Here is a 22,992-nt window from a genome sequence, read left to right on the forward strand (position 1 = left end):
AGGATTAACTGAGATGTCACACACGAAACACTCATTACAGGATGCCTGACTCTCATTAACTACTCAATAAATATTGACTGTTAGCATTATTCCTTCCTAGTTCTTCGGGTGAACTAGACACAGGGCAGAATTGTTTAACGAGGAGACATACTTGTCAAGAACGAGTTCCCAGAGCAGATCATTGGTGGCAGAGGTGTAGCCTTTCTGGAAGTGAGACTGTAGATGCTGGATGCCAACCCACTTGACTAGAATGAGAGCCACCCATTGGCTTTCAGGGCCAGAGACTGGCTGAGTGGTAACTAAATCTAACTAGTTTTGACATCACTTTAATGAAAAGACTGACATTGGCTTCGGCTTCTTGGATACTCAGCAGCAGTTACCCAGCTGAATTCCTCCCACTGAGGCACCTGTACTGCGCTGTGTGCCTGGCTCTTGTGGGTATTTCTTTCTGCTTATTCTGAGAGCGACACTGCCTTTTAACTCTCCACAGGCCATGCCTGACTTAGGATTTGTATTGCTATGAGCAAAGAATAGTTATTAAAGTATTTTTCCGAGTCACAGTTTCAGTTGCCCCAAGGCACTTAATTCCATGAATTTGGGAAAAAAAATGCAATCTTTCCCACAGATACTGTTGTGTTTGCTAAGCCACCTGCGTTTTATCAGTACACGTATTTTCCACAAGCAAGGCAAACTTTCTCACAACGGTGAGTCTGTCCTAAAGAGGTTTTGATTAACTTTGCTCATAAAAAAATTAGTGAAATAGAGAGCTTTCTTTTTCTAGCATTCACCAACTTCTTCGTTTCTAAATACAAAATGGATGCAGAGGCTAATTTCACCTCAGTTATTTGAGAGCACCTACCTCCATGGGGTCATATAATAGCTATTTATGAATTTAATGAATGGGAAGACCTTGCAAATGAAAATTCCTAATTCATTTTTCATAATTTTAAGTGGAACAGTCCTCTAATCCACCCCACCCCTGCCATGCTTGGCATTCAAAACTAAAGAGAAATACCAGAGTGTTCTTCCTTAAAATGATAGACATCAAGTATTCTGTTTGTTTGTTTTTGTAGCTTAATACGAGGAACCAACCTCAAAAAGAATTTGAAATTACTTACTCACTTCAAGTGAGAACTAGAAAAATTAGCTAGATAATCCAGGACAATAAAAAAACACCAAAAGAAACAAAAAAAATCAGTAAACATCATTGATCATTCATTTACTTTCCACCATGTATCAAGTGGGCTTCTAGACCCTAGAAATATAGGAGTGGACAAAAGCAGACAAAAATCCCTGCCTTGTAGAGTGTACTTTCTTGTGGAGGAGACAACGAACAAGGTAAATAAGTGAAGTATGTAGTGGTTTGAATAGTGGTGAGTGTTATGGAGAAAAAATAATGCAGGGAAGAAGGAAAGGAAGGGCTGTGATGGGGACGTGGATGCTGAAATTCTAGCTGGGGTGGCCAGGGAAACCTTATTAAGAAGGGAGGTTTTGAGTAAAGACCTGTAGAAAATAAGGGAACCAGCCACGTGGACATCTGGGTAGAACTTTTCAGGCAGAGAGAAGAGCAGGCACAAGGGCTCCGAGATGGGAGAGAGCCTGGTGGGCTTATCAATCCAGAAAAATGAAAGCTTGGAGTAATTCACTTTAAATGAACAGTGGTTCTTTACCTTTTTAGGGTCAGAGACCCTTTATAAGGATGTGATAGCAAATGTACATGTATTGCTCCAGGGAAATTGGATCTGGTGAAGGATGAGGAGGGGAAGTAGGAGATTGTGGTCACATTGTCAAAAAGAAGTGACAATAGTCTGAATTAGGGAAGTGTCGGTTGGATTCAAGCAAAAGATAATCAGATGGATTTAATGGAGTTTAGTGAGGGATTTGATTTAGAGGTGGAGAGAAGGTGTCATAGAAAGTACCCAGGTTTCTGGCTGGGAAGATCATTTACTGGATACCCAACTCTGAGAATCTGTGATTCCAGGATATTTCACAATAGCAAATTCTACCACCTCAGTATGTTGGCTTGGTAGACCTGCCCTGCTGAACTCAGTAAGTTTTGGGGTACGGGCGGGTCAGGCTCTTGGATGGTCATTTAATCAAGATACAGGTTTGGGATCTGTTTACCCCATTAAAATTACATGAAAAAAAGTACTACCATATTTCTAAATGTTCTCTTTGAATAGGGATGATTCAGGAAAACCTCTCATTTATTCATTTTAAAATCTTTTAGATGGGAGGCCTTCTGATGGTCAGTTCTATTACCTTAAGTTCGTAAGAGTTCTCTTTGACAGCCCTTTTCTTGTTTATCCCTAAAATATGGGAGTTTGTAAGGTCATAACTTCTATTTTCACTTCCCTCTCTCCACACTCTCATCCACTGTCATGACCTCCTCTGAATTTCAGATCCGCATCCCCTTTCTTTGCTACTAGCCGCGTATGGATGTCCTACACTCCTTCAATTTAATTTGTTGGAAAAAGAAGTCCGTCTCTTTCCTAAACCTACTTCTCCATCTGCAGGTACCAGCTTGGCTGAAGGCAAAATCTCATGTTACACGGGGAAGCCTTCTTAAGCTCCTCCTCCCTATCCCTGCCTTCCTGTGGGATAGTGTCGGGTGGTGACTGACAGCCCAGGCCCTGGATCAGGCAGATCTGGTTTCACTCCTGGCTCAGCCATTCACCAGCCATGTTACTGACCTTGGACCTCTCTTGAAATGGGAATAAAAACATTTAGCTCATAGGGTTTCTGTGAGCTTTAAATGAGTCATGCATGCAAAGCCCTTGGTTCCCTGCCTGGTGCTCAAGAAAAGTTGCTCAAGAAAGAGATGATGTTCTATTTAGGCTCTTATTGCTTCCTCTTTAGACTATTGCAACTGTCTGCTCTTCAGTCCCCCATCTCTAGTACCAGCATGTTATTTAATTGTTAATATAAACTTTTAAAAAACACAGGTTTGCTAATACCCTTCTCTATCTGAAAACTTCCAATTGTATAGGTAAGTGTATTAGAATTCATCGTGCCTTGGGAGTATTTTTGGGGGGGCAGGGGAGGAGGAAGGGACAGAGATCTTTTATAGAATGTAAATCTATGCTCCACAATTAGGCTCATCCCACCTCTAATAACCTCAGGTCGTACTAATCCCCCACTTTTAAATACACTCACCCTCACTCACACGTACCTACACTCACACATACACACTCCTTTCTGCTCTCTTCTGTCTGGCCCCTCACTCCACGTCTCTCCTCATAGAGGAAGCTTCCCACCATATTCACCCATAGAAGCCAACCTATGTTCCCCTCTTTGACCTGCTCCTCAAAAAAAACTTCCCAAGTTTTTCCAGTTGAAATCAATCCCTTGTTCGTTCTTTCTTCCTCATTGCTTTTCCCTCATTTGCTTTCCCCTTATTATAGCCCTTGGCAGAGTGAATCAAAGAACTCTAAAGCTAGGACTCTATATTTCAGCTTTCTCAGAACCTAGCACAATGTTTTGCACATAACAATTTCCCAATAACTGTTTGTTGAATTCAATTAGGATGATTTCAGTTTCTGAGAGCTAAATGTAAACATCCAGACAGCATTTAAGCATTGCGTTTACCCAGCCACCTGCTGCTGCCTGGTTCACAGTTTACCTTACAACTGAGTGTGAGAATCCTATTTGCATAGCCATCTGTCTTACACATTGCCAACAGGCCCGGATTTACCCCGTCTTTGCATCACTACACCTTATGTTTAGTTCTCCCCACCAGTGAGCCTTTTGGGTGAGATTTGCCACCTGACAGTTTAGACCAGAGATTAAAAACCAGTTCATCCAGTTTGACTCTCTAAAAAACGGTATCGGTTAGGGGCAGAGGGAATGTGCAAACAGGTCACGGGTTTCTGAGGCGCACCTCTGTCCTGGTCAATATGTTTACCGATGATTGGGAAGAAGACTTAGCTAACATGTTTTCTATGCATGGGATACTGTGGTCTGGTCTGACATACTGTTAAGCAGAATGATAGCACAGTTTTAAGAAAATCAGACAGGTGCTTTTCGAAACCTGGAAAGTCATTCCAACTGAGAATTCCCTTCCTAACTCTGGGTGAGAGAAATGGCCAAGAACTTTCCAAAATTAGCACCGATTGGTTCCCTTATCTTTATACAAATTACCATCTGGTGTTTGTTTCACGTACTCACAGAAAGCCAACTGGAATAGAGTATATCAACTACCAGTAACATTTTATTCTGAAAGGTCCACCTGATATCAAACTGATGTACAAAGTTGTGAAATCTCTAAATCTTTACAAGGGTGATGACCTCTGTTGATTTTGTGTCAAGGAGAATCTTTTTAATCTAGTGTAGGAAGAGGCAGTGCATTACAGGCTCAGTTGGGGATTTCTCTACTGCAGTAGTGTGTCAGATGGACTACAGAATAAAGGAGGCTATTTTACCTAAAGTTAAAGATAGTAACTTTATTGTCCCTAATATTTGCTCAGATATTATGACACTCTGGATCATAATAAAGTAGGTGTTTATTTTCACAATCACTGTCCTAAAAATTATAAACAATTGGTTCTTATTGAAAAAAGAGTTTAGTATAAAAGCAAAATAAAAAGTTAACTTGAAGCCTCAATGTCTTTCTTTCAAAGCCTAGGCTTTGAGAAATCACAAACCAAACTCGTCATTTACCTTACTCTTTAGCAAGTTTCTACATAAGATCTTCCTGATCCCCCAACAAAGAACGCCTGTGGCTGAAGATAACTTTACCTACCCAGAAAGCAGGAGGCCCAGACCTTCTGTCAGGTTTCCATGGGCTTGATGATTCAATTTCCTTTGAGTAAACTGACCGCAGAGCCTGTTTGAACATTGTCTCTTCTCTAAAGCTTCTCCCCGCAATCCTAGCCAAGGTTAACCTTGCCCTTCTGTCTGTAGCCACAGTACGGCAGAAACCCCAACTGTAGCTTGGAGCCGTGAAAACCACATCTGGGAAAGGTCACTTTTTTAAAAAAAATTTTATTTTATATTGGAGTATAGCTGATTTACAATGTTGTGTTAGTTTCAGGTGTACAGCAAAGCGATTCAGTTATACATATACATACATCTTGTTCAGGTTCTTTTCCCATATAGGTTATTATAAAATATTGAGTAGAGTTCCCTGTGCTATACAGTAGGTCCTTGTTGATTACCTATTTTATATACAGTAGTGTGTATCTGCTAATCCCAACCTCCTAATTTATCCCTACTCCACACTGGGAAAGGTTACTTTTATTTACAATCTCTAACTGGTTCCCATGCAGGGAGGACCCCTTGGTGACTACGCAAGGCTAATGGGTTTGGGGATGCAAGCTGAGAGAGAGCTGCATGTTTGTGATAAAAAAGGGGAGCAGGGGGACCATGAAAGAAGCACCTGGAGAGGAAGGCTGGAGAGGCTGGTGGGGGGAAGTTCAAGAAGCGGAAGAGACAGGTGCTGGCCTCAGAGCACCTGCCAGAGGGTGGGCATGAAATGGGGGCCTGGGATGAAGACCCAGCCTCTGACAAAGTTTTACTTATTTATTGACATTAACTTTTTGTTGCGTGACATGCAGTGTAAACTTCTCCAGCAACTCATGCCGTCTTCCCTAGTCGAATCCCTCACGAATCCCTCACGTGTGTGGTGGTGGATTCTGTGAAGCAACAGTGCCTGCTTCCTGGTGGGTTCGCAGTAACGTGGGGGCTGTAGAAGGGTTTCACCTGTCGCCCTGCCTCGGATACTTGGAAGTGCTCACTTCCGTTCTCAAAAGTGTATCTGTTTGGAGGATAACTTACAAAGTCACACAAAATAGCTCTCTTATCTGACCATACTCTGAAGACCAGACACATTTTATCCCTGAATTGCCTGTTTACTGATCTCCATTTCTGAGATCATGGGCTCTCTCAGGGATAGGATGCTGTCTTCATTAATTCATTCAACACTATGTATGGAGTTCTGGATTACATGTGTCAGGTACTGGGACACAATGAAAGGTAAGTGGTTTCTGCACTCAAAAATCTTACAGTATGATGAGGGAGACTGATATATCTGACATATAACCAAACAATTACAAACCAGAGAGCGCTCACCACAGGGCTCCTCTACCTTGGCACCACTGACATTTTGGACCAGATAATTCTTTACTGTGTCAGGGTGTCCTGTGCACCCTAGAATGTTTACAGCATCCTGGGCCTCTACCACTAGATGCCAGTAGCACGCCCTCCAGTAGTGACAACCAAAAATGTCTCCAAACATTACTGGATTTCATACTCCCTTTAGTCCCCCCACCCCCAGGTCCCGCCATTGAGAACCACTCGTCCCATTAAGGTTGGTCCCGAGGCATCCTGGGAGGAGCACCTAACTCAGACTTGAGCACAGTCTTGTTAATTCTTCATGCTCAACACCTAGTCAATCCTCAGTAAGTACGTGATAAGTGAATGGAATGCATAATAGCATGCTACCCTTCAGGAGTCTTAGAATGAAGTCTAGTAAGTTAGGGGGATGTTTAAGTATGAGGCCTTAGGCAGAATTTGGCCAATGAATTTCACTCTGAATCATCGGCACCAACATTGTTCCCAGACACACCCTAAGTTGCCCCCAAAGGGACTGGCTGCCTAAATGTCACAGTGCAGATTTTCTAGCAGTTATTTTCCTGTTAATAAATACTGATGGTCAAGCACTTGGGCAAATATCAGGTGCTAAATATTAAATGTTAACTAGTCATTATAAAGCCACATAAATATTTTAGATTTCATCAGCCACAGCAAGGAAAGAAAAGAATCCAGATTCTAAGAGGGGAAAAAAAAAAGCCCTGACATTCAACTAATGGCTTTACCTACTGATGCAACCCACCTGGTAGCTTGAGACCTAGTGCATCTTGGAAGTAAATGTTCTTTGCAAAATACAGTTAAATCTGTTCCAACTTTGGCTGAGGCATTCGTCCCCGAGTCAGATATTGTTTCGATGTAAATGAGGACAAAAAAAATTCACAGTACAACCCACATATTCCTTTCACACAGCCTCTGCCCTGAACCAGACTGACATGAGGAATGGGACAGCAGGGCTGATTGGCAAGACAAGCTTGATCCACATGTTGGCCTGTCTTCATGGACTTGGATGTGCTGAACAATAACGGAGCTTTCCAGAACAAGCTATGTGACTCTGGGCAAGTGACAACTTCTCTGGGTAAGACAGAGGGTGTAGAAAGCAGTGATTTCAAAGCTGCTCACAGCATTCAAGATTATATTTATAGTTTTACATCCTTAAAGATTAATGGAATTGAGGGGTTCACAGCATTAATTTTGATTTTGGGGGTGGGGAAGAAATGTCAAACAAAAGCCAGCCTGTCAATAGTCCTGACATACCTCCTTAATAATGTAATGTCAAAACTACAATAAGGTATCACCTCACACTGGTCAGAATGGCCATCACCAAAAAGTCTACAAACAATAAATGTGGGAGAGGGCATGGAGAAAAGGGAACCCTCCTACACTGTTGGTGGGAATGTAAATTGGTACAACCACTATGGAGAACAGTATGGATGTTCCTTAAAAAACTAAACATAGAAGTACCATATGATCCAGCAATCCCACTCCTGGGCATATACCCAGAGAAAACCATACTTTGAAAAATACATGCACCTCAATGTTCACTGCAGCACTATTTACAGTAGCCAAGACATGGAAGCAACCTAAATGTCCGTCGACAGATGCATGGATAAAGAAGATGTGGTACATATTGGCCAACCCTATATATATATATATGTGTGTGTGTGTGTGTGTGTGTGTGTATATACACACACACATATATATACATATATACATACATACACACAATGGAATATTACTCACTCATTAAAAAAGAATGAAATAATGCCATTTGCACTAACGTGGATGGACTTAGAGATTATCATACTAAGTGAGGTAAGTCAGACAGAGAAAGACAAATATCATATGATATCACTTATATGTGGAATCTAAAAAAAATGATACAAATGAACTTATTTACAAAACAGAAACAGACTCACAGACTTCGAAAACAAATTTATGGTAACCAAAGGGGAACCATGGTGGGGAGAGGGATAAATTAGGAGTTTGGGATTAACATATACACACTACTATATATAAAATAGATAATCAACAAGGACCTACTGTATAGCACAGGGAACTCTACTCAGTATTGTGTAATAACCTATATGGGAAAAGAATCTGGGAACGAATGGATATATGAAACTAACACAATATTGTAAATCAACTCTACTCCAATATAAAATAAAAATTAGGGGGCTTTCCTGGTGGCGCAGTGGTTGAGAATCCGCCTGCCAATGCAGGGCACACGGGTTCGAGCCCTGGTCTGGGAAGATCCCACGTGCCGCGGAGCAACTAGGCCCGTGAGCCACAACTACTGAGCCTGCGCGTCTGGAGCCTGTGCTCCGCAACAAGAGAGGCCACGATAGTGAGAGGCCCGCGCACCGCGATGAAGAGTGGCCTCCACTTGCCGCAGCTAGAGAAAGCCCTAGCACAGAAACGAAGACCCAACATAGCAATCAATCAATCAATCAATCAATCAATCAATCTTTAAAAAAAAAATTAAATTAAAAAAAAACAGTGTGATGTGACATCTGATGAAACCTCACAGAACAGAGTTCTGAGGTCGGCAGCCACAGAGAATGAATGGGCGTGATGACTTGCTTAGTCTGAGCTAGCTCCCAGTGTCCTCTAGCTGGTATGGAGTTGACCATTATGGCACCCATGGACCGGAACATGATCCAGCTGGTAGCCCTGGGCTTTAGGTTAACAAATCTCTGGGAATTCTCTGAAACCTCTTCTTTCTCCCAAGGTAAATATTCCCAGCGACTGCACGGAGACCCACTGATGTTATTTAGAAGTTGCAATTAATAATATTTCCCCGCTGGAGGAATTAGTTGTCCCCCTAATCGCCAAATCATCATTTCTTTGCTGACTCCCCAGAGGTTCATTTTATTTGTAGCACTGTCAAAGCACACACAAAACTGAGCAGAAGAGCTGCTTCTTTGTTTTAATGTTGCTGCTAAGCTTAAAAAAAAAAAAAATCTTCTCCCTCCTTTAATTCCTTCAGGAAGCATCTCATTCTCAGCATTTATTAAAAATGGGGAAGCAGTCCTAGGAGGCTTTTGGAGGTCTAAGTTCATAAGGTGAATATGCATAAAGGCAGCAGAATATCAAATTTTTATAATTATACCTTTTCATGCATACAGTTCCTGGAGTGAAATTGGCTTTGATTTAGGCTGATTTAATATAGCCTTTCTAATTTAAATCTATCCCTTCACTTCTACTTAGCTGTTTTAGACGGGAAAAATGGGTTCCTATTTCTCACTTTAACAAACCAATAAGAATTCTGTATGTCTAAACAAGAGTGATGGGATAGCATTTAATATCCGACCTCTTCCCCTAATTCAAGAGCTTTGAGGAAGGAAAGTATCTCTGTTTTGCAGAGATAAACTATTAAATGAGAGGGCAAACGAGGATGCAGAGACACAGGCTTAGGTGATGGTACCTTGCATAATGCTTTACTCAGAGTCAGCAGGCACTAATCTTTGTTGCAAGAACAATGCCTAAGACAGGAGCAAAGGCTGAATAATCTCAGAGCAATGAGGCAGTTAAGAGCACATACAAAGAATGCACAGTTAGAAATGGAATTTTGATGGAAATGAAGGCCTGTTAGAGTAATTTGGTTCAGTAGGTAGAAAAAAACCAACTGGAAAGACTTTTGAGTTGAATTACAACGCAAAGAGCCATCTGTTCTGCTAACGCAGCACCTATGGTATAGCATGGAGAACTCTCACGTAGATGTAGGATTGCCTTAAACAGACAGACAAGTGGATGTAGGGGTCGGAATTCTAGTGAAAGGACCACGTACACACACACTGGAGCTTGGAGTTCATTCCATTAATAAGCACTTGGTGAATTCCTGCTCTGACCCAGTTAGTGCTGGTTCTTCAGAGATTACAAACTCAGTCCTACCTTCAAGAAGCTCTTTTTCCAGCACAGGAAACTGACACACAAGCAGACAACTGAAAATGTGGCACTGTCCTGGGATCAGAGATGTGGAGAGAGCGGGTCACCCTGTCCTGCTAGGAAGATTTTTTCTTCCAGGGAATTTCACTTGTTTCAAAGAAATAAGTTGACTTAATTTCCACTCACCCCAGCAATCCATTCATATATATATGTTCTGTCATCAAATTACTTTATATCAGCAAGAGTATAAAGTCTTGGTGAATGAGCTTTATTTTATTAGGCGTGATAGAAAAGTTGTTTCTTTTATTTTACAAGCACTTGGAAAAGAGCTGAATTTTGAAGATAGACTATTACCAGATCTCGACTTCCTTGTGGAGAAAATTCATATCTGAGGTCTTTAAGAGAATCGCTCTTATTCAAGAGTAATTCTTTAGTTTTCTGATTATACATTTCCCAAATAATCTCCCACAAGCACAAAGCAGATAGGCGTCAGTAACCAGTGGCTGAAAGGATGCTTCAGAAGTTTATAAATTTGAATTTGCCTCGATGAAGCACAATTATAAATACCTCTTTTAAATGAACAGTATGAATTAAGGCCAAGTTTCACATTTCACAGAGGAACAAAGATGACAGGGAAGCTAGTGTACTATATTTTGATTCCATTTCCCCCTTACAAAATGCCTAATCAGAACAAAGTACATGACAGAGATACCTTAAGCTACTTTGGTTGGGCAGACTCCTTGTACGTTGTTGTATGCTTGCTGCAGGCGGAATTTCAGAAGAGCTAGGGCCCAACATTTTGAAACAGCAAGCTCCGTTTCTTCTGAGCTGAGGGATTGTCTTCATAACAATGATGCTTATTTCGATTTCTGGGATTCTGTTGCTTGAAGTGTAGCAGTGCCGATGGATACCTCCAATATCTAGAGACCCAGATCTTGACAAGACAGTGCATATTCTATATTTCTGGCAGTTCTTCCTGTGTCTCTCTTGGAATACACATTTGCTGTGTGCAGCCGGTGCTAACCACAGTTCCTGGCATACAACAGGAACTCTCAACAAATACGTGTTGAAGGAATGCACACAACAGACTCTATCCTTGATGACCAGCTTGGAAGGACATTCGTTTCACTTTCATACTGACTTTAGGGAACTGTTATAGCTGTGTTAGAAATAGCCCTTGCCCTTCAGATATTTGAGGTTTAGTCATGGAATCCGACAAAACAACATCTAACTCAAGTACAAAGCAGTACTTGAACAAAGAAAGATTTCCACACGGAGGTATGGAAGTTTGAGGAGGGAGAACTCAGATATCTTCTGGAGGAAGGATGTGGACGATGAGGAAATATTGCAGGGAGCAGACAGCGTTTGAGCTGGGTCTTCGAGGATGAGTCAGATTTTGATGGGTTGAGATAGGGGAGGAGAGGAGAACCTTCCAGGTGGCAAGTGCTCAGTAATTATGCAGAAGTAGGCCTGTAAACAGCATGTTTAGGGAATGGTGAGTCGTCCAGTTTGGTGAAAACTTGGGATATAGGGAATGGTAGGACATGGCTTTGAAGAGTAGGTGAAGGGTCATGGCTTAGGAGGGCCTTGAGGGCTGGAGTGAGGAGAGGTGAGCCAGAGATGGACCATGGCATAAACGCAGCTGTGTTTGGAGTGATGGCTGGAAGAATGCAAGACAGGAGGTGGGGGACCACTTCATTGAGAGTCTCCACAAATATGACCTAATACGAATCAATTCTCTCCTTTCCAGAGCCCCTCCCCCTGCCCGTTCCCTATAAACTTTGCCAATCCTCCAGGCCTGAGGGTTTCATAAAGCTCAGAATGGGGTTTTCAGCAGCCAGATCTTCTAATCAGGGACACGAATCCCATATAGTTTGGTCTTGGTTTTTTTCAATCCTGAATCAACAATTTATAGAACAAGTGAAAAAAAAAAAGGGAAGGAAGGCTGTGGGATATAGCTTAACTGGGGGTTTGAAAGAAGCCACCAGATTTACGCAGAAGCTCATGGGAGGCCGAGGGCAGCCGGGCAGGGCTGGGCACAGATGCCTGCTGAGCCTGTTGCTGCCCGGCTATCTGCTGGCGTGCCACACACGGAACTGCAGGCACGAGAGACACCCCGGGATGAAACTTATAAAGCGCTTCCTTATTTTAAAAAATCATCACATGCAACTTCTGTATGTTTGTTTTCTTCTTCTGTGTGTGGCCAGAGGAGGAGTTAATGATCTTGAATTTCACTTACTGAGCCTCAGTGAGAAAGGAGATTGCCAAAGCTAAAGGTCTGCAGAGCCCAGCTCTGGGGCCAGGTGTACGCTGCCATGCAGGTTAATGCCTGTCTTGGGGATTCTCCCTAGTAATTAAAGCCTGAGCTTCTGCATCCTTAAACATGGCTTGAATTGAATTTTTGATGTCCCCTTAGTATCCCAAGTTTCAAAGCAAATGTTTCAGTGGCAGCCTCCTTAAAGCAAGTGGTTTTATTTTTTCCCCCTCAGAAGAAAATATTCTCTTTGCAGATCGTTTTTGGGAGAGCTCTTCTCCAACAGCGTAAGATTGAAGGGTCTATGGTAGAATCCAAATTTTTCATTCAGATCAGAGGTAATTTGTTAGGGATATATTTTATATGGACTTAAAATAGAAACTTCTATAAAAATCAAGAGAACAATCAATTTCTGAGTTTTTATCCTAAAGAAATGATTTAAAATACATGTCAAGATTGAAGCACAAGGCTGATCATCACAGCATTGCTGAAGAGAGAGAAAAATTCAAAACCACACAAAATTCAAAATCCAACAATGAGAGGTTGGTTAAATAGTTCGTATTATCTTGTGATAATAGAATATTATGCAGCCATTACAAATGGAAAGAACTAGAGTTAAATAATAATGAATATTGAAGTACTGCCAGAGTTATTCTATCTTATTCTTTCTTGGTCCTATGAATAAATAAACTGTTTTTAAGCATCTACTATGTGCTTAGCACCTAACCATCATATTAGACATTTGTTATTTAATCTTAGCAAATATCTTTTGACATATGGGTTCTTATACCTTTTTTATAGAGGAGGCAGAAATTATGTATAGGTCAAGATTATTTCATTCGGCAAGTATGAGAAACCCCAAACTAGTAAGCATAAAGGGAAATTCAGTAACTTACAAAAATGGATAGTCTAGAGTGTGTCTGGCTTCAGGTATGGCTAAATCCAGGTGCTCATTTTTGGTTTTGGTCAAGTCACTCTGTCTCTCTTTACCTTTCTTTCTCTCCATATCTAGGATCTGCTTATCTCTGCTCAGCTTTATTCTTTTCACAGATTCCTTCCACATTGTGGGCAGTGTGACCACTATCAACTAAACTCACATCTTCCTAGCCTCACAATTCCAGAGGAAGAACTTCACTCCATAGATAAATCCCAGAGGAGACTCTGACTGCCTGGCTTGAGTCACCTGACCATTTTATGTTATTGGGTGAGGCACCATGACTGATAGTTCAGCAGGACGATATGAGTCTACGAAGGAAGGTGGCAGGCTAACAAAAATGTCTACTATTATATTATTTCCCCCTACATTCTTGCTCAAGCCATTCCCCTAGTCAAAAAGCCCTCCCCTCCATCCAGCTGGTCTCTACTCTTTGTCAAGTCTCACAGACTCCATAAACCTTCTCTGACCACTCAAGCCAATAAATGGCACTTGCTGTTTCCCATTGATTCCTACATGATGTCTCTATCACCAGCACTAGTAAAACACACTTCTCTTGTGCTTTTATCATGATGTGTCTTTGTCCTGTCTTATTGACTTGACTGTCAGTTGCAGCACAGTGAGGGTTTGTATATTTCATGCCACTGCAGGCCCCATAAGTCTTGCACATAGGGGATGCTGAATAGGCTGATAGACATTCTTGGATTTCATTTTCATACTTCCAGGTAAAAGTGGGGTGGCAGCAGAGTACCATGATGAAGAGTGTGTCTCTGAAGCCTCACTCTCTGTGCATCACAGTACAAGTTGCTTAACCTCTGTAAATCTGATCCAGTATCTGTAAAATGGGCACCCGCCTTAAAGATGTTTGGAGAATTAAATGAGTTAACTACTATCTAATTTAATTTCTGGCCTGTGGAAAGTGCTCAAGAGTAAATGGCAGCTCAAAGAGTGGCATTTTAGCCTTCTTTTCCTTAGCCTCAACTGCAATTTTTCTAAGTTCTTTTTCCATTGTAATAATTTCCTTTTTTTTTTTTTTGGTCTTGTAATTTCTAGGTTATCAATATCTACATACTTTTCTGCCTACAGGGGTGGCTAGTCAATTGGGTAGTGGACCCACAAAGCTATAAATAAAAGTCACTGCAATTCAGGCTTAGGTGTTCTTGAGGCAGTATATGAATCAATTAGATCTTTCTTAGACATTTCAGAATAACTTAGAGACAGATTCCAAGTTGCAGGTCTCAGATAAGTGGGTGTTTGAGTGAAGGGGAGATCACAGCTTGCCCAAGCTCTCAGGTATTTTCAATTAACCATGTCCCTCATAAGGGATCCAAGCCAGTTTTACCTTGAGTCACATTCTCTTCTGTTCCCTGGGCAAGGTTTGAAGCTCTCCCTTGCATGGCTCTGTGGCTTTGATTAGAGTCCTGCTAATAAGCAATGGAAATGAAGATGTCCAGCTGGGAGAAAGAGCTAAGAGGGCTGCAAAAAATCCAAGCTCTGGACTTTGTGCCAATTATTTGAAAGTTTAATGAACCGTGGGTATTAGCGCAAGACATTACTGAACTGCTGAAAGCCCCAGTGAATCCAAGCTGCATGTGTGAGTGTCTGCTTGTTCTGGAATCAAAGAAATAAACTCAGCAAAGAGTAAGGATATTTTTGCCATCATGGGGGCGGGGTGAGGTGGGCGATATTTCACCACTTTCAAAAAATGATAGGAGGAGGGTAAAAGTCTGAATCTAGTTTCTCAGTTGGATGCCCCCAAACAATCAAATTTTCCAAGTTTCTACCTGTTACACCACTTTGCTCTTCACACTCTGCTATTTTCAGACTTGCCAACTGACAAGGGATTCAAGCTCCTGTTCTCTGGAGCCTGGCTTATTTAATGGAACTGTGTTCTTTCCCCTCTTTCCCTAAAATATGAGATCTGAGTGCCAGGATGGGGGTGGGAGAGCTGAAGGGAGGGGACCTGAGTGATGGGGACAGAGTGACCCCATCTTAGGGCTGACTGCATCTGTCTCAAATGACAGCAGCTTATACTGAATTTGGAAGCTCTAAAAAACAACAAAAACAATATATAAGAGTGTTTGATGTCAACAGTGCAACAAGAAGCCTTCCAAAGCATTTCTCAAGATGAGAGTCACTGGAGTTCGTATGTATCCACTTTGTTTGCTCATCAGTCCACTGAAATGTAATAAACTCTAGCTGCATGGACAGCACAGTATGGACACCGGGCTACATGATGGAAGATAATGGCGTGCATTCATGAGCACTTGCTCCTGTTCTAATTGCTTTCTGTGCAATAACTCATTTAATCTGATCGACGACTTTACAGGCTGGGAACCATTGTTATCTCTATCTCACAGGTGAAGAAACACAAGTACAGAGAGGTTCTATAACCCGTCCAGAGTCACACAGGTGACAGACAGTGGTGCTGAGATTTGGACACAAGCAGTATGGGTACAGAGCCTGAATTCTTAACCACTGGTACCCTACTATCTTCCCATGACAGATTTGGCCTTCAAGGGTAATAGGAATAAAGCAGGGAACTTGAGGCCAGCAGCTAGGTCTTACTCTGCGGTGTGTCCTTGGTGCCTAGCCCAGGGCCCGGGACCCAGCAGGACTTAGACAGCCTTGATCATTACTCTTGAATCCAAGGAAGAGCTTTGTCTTGTAATCAAAAAGGAAACACATTTGGGGCTTTGCCAAATTTCCACTAGGTTCTGGTTTGTCTAACTGAATGATGAGTTCCCTGGAATGAGAGGAAATCTGACAAAAATGGATGGAGTTTGGACACACACTCTCTGCTAGTCCTCTGAAGGCACCGGCTCCAACGCAGGACAGGAAGAGCTCTGGGCCCCTGAAGAATCACACTAATTCCGTAAGCAGTTCACTGCTTTGATTAAGGCTATCGGACTACAGCTCGTCTCTTTGTTTAACTAGTTAATTGGAGAAATGTGGTACCAAATACGGTGGGAATTAACCCTGATCTAAGCTTTAATTAAGAATCTGCTAATCATAAGAAAGCTGGAAAAGAGCTGAGGATGTAAAATCTGATCAAACGTGTAGACGTTGTGCTGGGAACATTTAAAGTGGATTAATTTATTTGCCTTCATCTGTGGTGCCGATTCTGGGACGATGTATTTGTTGATGCAAAATATATAGTAGTTTAGATTAACAGTTTGCGTAAGGTTAGGTCCATGCCCATTTTTTTTTTTTTTAACATCTTCATTGGAGTATAATTGCTTTACAATGGTGTGTTAGTTTCTGCTTTATAACAAAGTGAATCAGTTATACATACACATATATCCCCATATATCTTCCCTCTTGCATCTCCCTCCCTCCCTCCCACCCTCCCTATCCCACCCCTCTAGGTGGTCACAAAGCACCGAGCTGATCTCCCTGTGCTATGCGGCTGCTTCCCACTAGCTATCTATTTTACATTTGGTAGTGTATACATGTCCATGCCACTCTCTCACTTCCTCCCAGCTTACCCTTCCCCCTCCCCGTGTCCTCGAATCCATTCTCTACGTCTGCCTCTTTATTCCTGTCCTGACCCTAGGTTCTTCAGAACCATTATTATTATTTTTTTAGATTCCATATATATGTGTTAGCATACGGTATTTGTTTTTCTCTTTCTGACTTACTTCACTCTGTATGACAGACTCTAGGTCCATCCACCTCACTACAAAAAACTCAATTTTGGGGCTTCCCTGGTGGCGCAGTAGTCGAGAATCTGCCTGCCAATGCAGGGGACACGGGTTCGAGCCCTGGCCTGGGAAGATCCCACATGCCGCGGGGCAACTGGGCCCGTGAGCCACAACTACTGAGCCTGCGCGTCTGGAGCTTGTGCTCTGCAACAAGAGAGGCCGCGATAGTGAGAGGCCCGCGCACCGCGATGAAGAGTGGCCCCCGCTTGCCACAACTAGAGAAAGCCCTCGCACAGAAACGAAGACCCAACACAGCCAAAAATAAATAAATAAATAAATAAAAATTTAAGAACCAACCAACCAAACAAACAAAAAAAAACAAACTCAATTTCCTTTCTTTTTAGGTCCATGCCATTTTGTACTGCCAACACTTCTTGGTTTAAAGAGTGAGGAAGTGGAAACTACAGACACACACACACACACCCCACAAGCCAGAATGTCAGATTCTGACAGGTATGCCTACCCCTAAGAAGATACACATTTGGGAGGCTTCAAATGATGTTATTCTTTTTTTGCACCAAATACATTATACTTGAGGCAGAATTTCAAAATAATCTCCTCCGTTTATCCTCTCATCCTCCACCACATGCTGTGAAGTTGTCTTTCCTATTAGCCCAGCCCACCTGGGGAGGGAGTGCCTTGGCTTCCGGGTGGAGGTTCACTTCCTCCTCCTGGTAGGTCACCAAAGCCCAACTACATAACCTCTAGCAGGTCATTTGTAGGAGAGTCATAATTATTAAATAATTTTCCTCATCAGGCTGGATGCTTTTAGTTCACCCATATACACACATTGCTTGGCCTATTGAAGATACAATTTAAGTGAAATACACTTAGACATGAAGTATAACTAACACGATGAGAGAAGAGAGAAGAGAGAGGGAAGAAAGAGAAGAAAAGAGGGAAAAAGGGTGAGGAAGGGGAGGAGAGAGAAGAGGAGAGGCGAGAGAGGGGCTTCTCAGCAATTGCTGAATAGCTCAGAGACTGCAATTCTGATTTCCATCTCTAATGACAGCCAAGAAAGATGCAGTTGAGAGTAGGAACACGCGTTGGATTCTCTGAGCAACCAGCTCTGTGCCTGCCTCCTATTCTCCTCTCAGTGATGGCCTCAGCCCCTACTTGACAATGGGGAGCCCTATTTTGTTAGGGGGTTAAAAATCCACCTTCCATTCATCTCATAGAGCAGGCTTCCAGAAACAGAAAGGTTAATTGAAAGGCTCAACCTAGCAATTGCGATCTTAGAAGTAGTCCTGAGTCAAGCTTGATCGTGTGGGACTTGGCAGCGGGTCGGGGGCGAGGGAAGAAAGTGCCTGGGGTAAGGGGACTGGAGGAGAGTAGGATTGTGAGGGCTTCAGGCAATTAAAGGAAGGCGCCTGTAATTCCTCTTTAGGGGGCTAAGGTACTACCTAGTAATGGGCAGGAGAAAAATTAACATGAAGGGTAACAACAGGGCTACAATTAGATACCATTAATCCAGCACTTGCTGGTGTGCCTCTCCCTGTGCAAAGCGCTCTGTAGGCATTAACTCTTCCTTTTCTTACAGCAGCCTTGTGACATGTGTATTATTATTAGCTTCATTCTATCGATAAAGTTGTAGGCTTCCAACTGTTAAATAACAGGTCATACAGGGGGATTAAAATCCAGGACCCCATAGTTTAGCCACTACCCTCAAGATCACTGGCCTAAGAGTCTGAGTCCTTGTTCTGCCGTTAACTTCTTTGACCACAGACAAGGTCCCTAATCTCCCAGGGATTCATTTTCCCATGCCTGGTGCTTGATAAAGAGGAGTCACAGTGAATCTGTAGAATGAGGCTGACTGTAATCGCTCCACGTCTCTCTCAGGATTGTTTTGAGGCTGGATGGGAAATATGAAAATATTAGGAATGCATCAGGCATAAAACAAACGTGAGCCATGGTACCACCGTGTGACCGCAATGGGTAAACACTTCTAGCCCCATAAACTGCCTCTGGTCAACCTGGTCTCCTTTATGGGAAAAGGAGAGCTTCAACAACGCAGCCACTTCCTTTCCCACAAAATCTTAAAGTGAATATTGATTCTACTTGACATTTAGAGTAGTTACTTTAAGCCAAATCTCTCGTGAGAAGGATTCACCAAAATGTGGGATGGTGTTGATTAGTTTTTTAAACTACTTTACATTAATATTTAAAAAAAAAACCCTGAAGCCTCACATCGTCACTATTTGACATGAGATCTGAAAATGGTTCAGAACATCCTGTCTCAGAAATCTAGGCAGGAGATTTGGCTTTAAAACTGTACTCTAAGGAACATGACAGAATGATATAACCAGAGGTGACATTTCAATTCCACAATCATGCACCATTCAGGTGGCCACTTCTGCTTTCTGAGAAAGATATTTATTCATCTGTACAAGAAGGCACTCACTGTAGTGACGTACAGTAGCTGGCTGATTCTTTTGGCCTGATTTTCTCACTATTGTGTCATTCAGCATCATTAACAATTATGTTACTTCTAAAGACATGCAGATTCTCATTTTCACTTAAAGGTGGGCAATCTTGTCAAGCATGTTCAGTAGAGAAAGATACCTTAAAAAATAGCCATTGATAATAGCCATTGGCTCCAGTCTGCCTGAAATTGCTCATGACGGCTTACAAATATATAGTAATCAGTCCTGGTAATCTCTGATTTATAATAGCCATTGATCTTGGGCATGTTTAAAGCCTGTTTTCTATCACTGACATCCTTCATGTGCAACAGAGATAAACAGCAGAACCCTCTAGTTATCCAAGCATCATAGATTCACGGCAGCCGTTCTATAACTCCAAATGGATTCTGAAGCCAAATTTAAAAAAAACCCTCTATGACAGTCAAATAAGCAGAAAAGTCTAGGGGTTCTAGGGTTTGGTTTCTCTATATCCTGAGCAAGAAAATAACAGGAGCTGTCCAGGTGTATAAACCAATTTGTCCTACCCACCTATGCCCCTCCAAATTTGTAGCACGTTGCCTATCAGGATTTTGGACCCTCTTGCATGGTAGTTATGAATTTGGGCCCTGGATTTGGAGAGACCTGGGTTCAAACTCTACCCTCTGACTATTAGTGATGTGATCTGGGAGAGTTAATTGGGTAACTTTGAGCCTCCCTTTCCTCACCTATAAAAGTGTAAAACAATACAAGCTACGGTTGTTGTGAGTATTAAATCAACTCCACACAGAGTAAGAAAGTCTATCAATACCAGCCGGTATTATTGTTGTTACTATTATCAACACCATCGCCATCCTCATCACTTTCCTCCACATTGATCTGATCTGTGCATGATGTATCCTGTCATGTCCTAGAGGATTATAGAGAATCCCGAACTACAGAATAAAGGGAAAAATGTGGGTTTCGTAAAAAACAAAGCAACAATAACAAAAGAATAGTTAGTGACAGGAACAGAGAGAACAAGTAATGATCAGTAGCCATCTTTCTGAATAAATAGGCTTGGCTTTAAAAAAGTACAATTAGGGGCTTCCCTGGTGGCGCAGTGGTTGAGAGTCTGTCTGCCGGTGCAGTGGACGCGGGTTCCAGCCCTGGTCTGGGAAGATCCCACATGCCGCGAAGCGACTGGGCCCGTGAGCCACAGCTACTGAGCCTGCGCGTCTGGAGCCTGTGCTCCGCAACAAGAGAGCCCGCGACAGTGAGAAGCCCGCACGCCGTGATGAAGAGTGGCCCCCGCTCGCCGCAACTAGCGAAAGCCCTCGCACAGAAACGAAGACCCAGCACAGCCAAAAATAAGTAAATAAATAAATAAATTTATTTAAAAAGTACAATTACTGTTAGTTTAGTATTTGAAGGTTTTCTTAGGTATGAACCACCTTCTTGAGATCTTGCTCACACTGTGGATTGGCCTTAACCTGCTAACTCACAGTTAAGGGTGGGTACCACAGCCCACCCCTCCTTCCCCAGTCACGGCCCCATTGTGGTGGGATTAGAACTGGAAAGGCTTGTCATTTGCAGCTGCAATGGCGTCATACTGATCCTCTACATTCATTCTGTCTCTGTGACTCTTAGGATTCGGGCTCGCTTTTAAATTAACTTTTATCTGCTAAGTAATGAGCACATCAGTTTTTTAATATCACTGAAGTCTCACCTAGGAGCCTTTCCCTTTTTATTACTAGAATTAACTCCCCGCTCCTCCCCTTCTTCCACGATGTAATAAAACAAAACCTACCCAATGTAGTACACAATTCAGGATTTCATTATATCCTGCTTGATGGGAAAGACTATTTACACAGAGATGAAATAGCATGGCCTTACCAGATTACTTCTTATGAGGAGAATGTAGTTTTATATAACAAAACAGAGCTTTTCCCACTTTATGGGCAAACTAACTGAGTCAGTTTCTTCTCTCTGGAAGTCAGAGTATTTCCTCAGACTTTAGAATTCTATGAGAGTATCTACATGTATCCAGGAAGGATATACACATGTCAGTTTTATAGTATACACACACACACACACACACACACACACACACACACACACACACACACGTATGTCAACCTCTCTGATGTATCTATCTGCACATCATGCGAGGGTTAACCCCAAGGTAGGTGACACTGTTAAAGATATTTTAAAACCAATAAGACCAGTAGCTCCAATTTGGGAGGGAAAATTTAAAAAAAGACATCTGTCCAAAGGTTCAAGTTCTGCTGATTGACTCTTCTTTTTCCACAATAACATACTGAAGTGCTATAAAACAGATCTTTCCCCAGTCCCTTCAAACTTAATCATGATGTTTTACAAATAGGGGTTTCTCCCAGTTACCCTTCAAAACATGTTGATTTTAAGTTTCTAGTCTCTATAATATATAGATTAGACTACAGATCTGTAAAATTTATTTCACTCACATACTCCCTAAAAGAATTTGTAAAAACTGTGTGCCTATTCGTATAAAGTTGACATATAATTTTGTTTTTATTAAAAGTCTAAACAGTTGCAAGAGTGTAATGTTGGGCATAAGTATTGATATTTAAAAATATATCCCATTGTATCAATTTTTAGATGAATTCAATGGAATTGTTATTTGATACTCTCTATTACCCATTTAAAAATTATTAAACAAATTCCTCATTAACAGTCAGAAACTTTACATGTTCTTTTTGTTCTCCTTGAACTTGTATTTCCATTATACTTCCCCCACCGAATCATAGCCTCATATAACATTTTTTTATACTGGAAAGCATTTTATCGATCACTCTGTTACATTTCTTTGCAACAAAAATATGTATATAAATTAAAATTACTCTCTGATTACCCATGACCCTAATGCTTTAAGTATCAAAAATTTTTCTTTTGAGTTGGGTAATCATTAAAAATGTTATTAATGCACAATTGTCCAAAACAACATAAATATATTATACATGTTAATAATTATTAAATTTTAAAAGTAAAATTTTTATTAGAAATGTATGGGACTGTTTTTTCTTCAATTAGCTGATGTACTTTCGAGGGACAAATATTACTTACTTCTAACATGGGACTTGATTCAGCATAAATTCTATTTCCATTTCTCGTTGTACAGATGTGTTGAGAAGGTTTGCTCACAGAAATGAGTAGATGAGAATGGATGGGGTTTTGTTATAGTGATGCCATTAATTTCTCTGAATTCCTTCTGAGTAATATGTCCCAGACCACAGAGTGATCTGTCATCAAAAATTACTTTTTAATGATCTATCAGCTGACGTAGATTAGGAATTTCTATTTTATTGAAAGGAAAAAATTGGAAACCTCTTTAGATGCAAAAGGATACACTACCCAGCCATTTGAATACCTCACTTTTGTCAATAGCAACACCGATATTTCAAATGGTCCTTTTTTTTTAATGACTCCAAGGCTTCGCAACCTAGCAATATCCCGTGTATGGGGATGGAAAAGAAGGATGCTTTTGTTTTATAAAAGGGGAATAGGTGATTAAGAAAGAAGCAGTAACATATTTTCAGGAGCAGGGCATTCTCAGGAAGATAAGTTTTAGGCAAATGTACATGAGAAAGCTGAAAAATTTTAAATGTATTTCCTTAAAGTTATCCACGCTTATGTATCCCTCTGAGAGTTGTTGTGTCCGCCTAGGTATCTGTGTGTCCCTATTTGGATATGCTGAGCTAGACTGGT

The 22,992-nt window shown here is 41.5% G+C and overlaps 1 protein-coding gene across 2 annotated transcripts in view; it reads right to left on the reverse strand.

Moving 5' to 3' along the window:
• Positions 1-22,992, reverse strand: part of SYNPR (synaptoporin) — a 297,141-nt gene that overhangs the window by 18,479 nt on the left and 255,670 nt on the right. The gene's annotated exons all lie outside the window — the stretch shown is intronic.

The sequence above is a fragment of the Balaenoptera borealis genome, assembly GCF_965194805.1.
Source record: "Balaenoptera borealis genome assembly, chromosome: 12".
Lineage (NCBI taxonomy): Eukaryota > Metazoa > Chordata > Mammalia > Artiodactyla > Balaenopteridae > Balaenoptera > Balaenoptera borealis.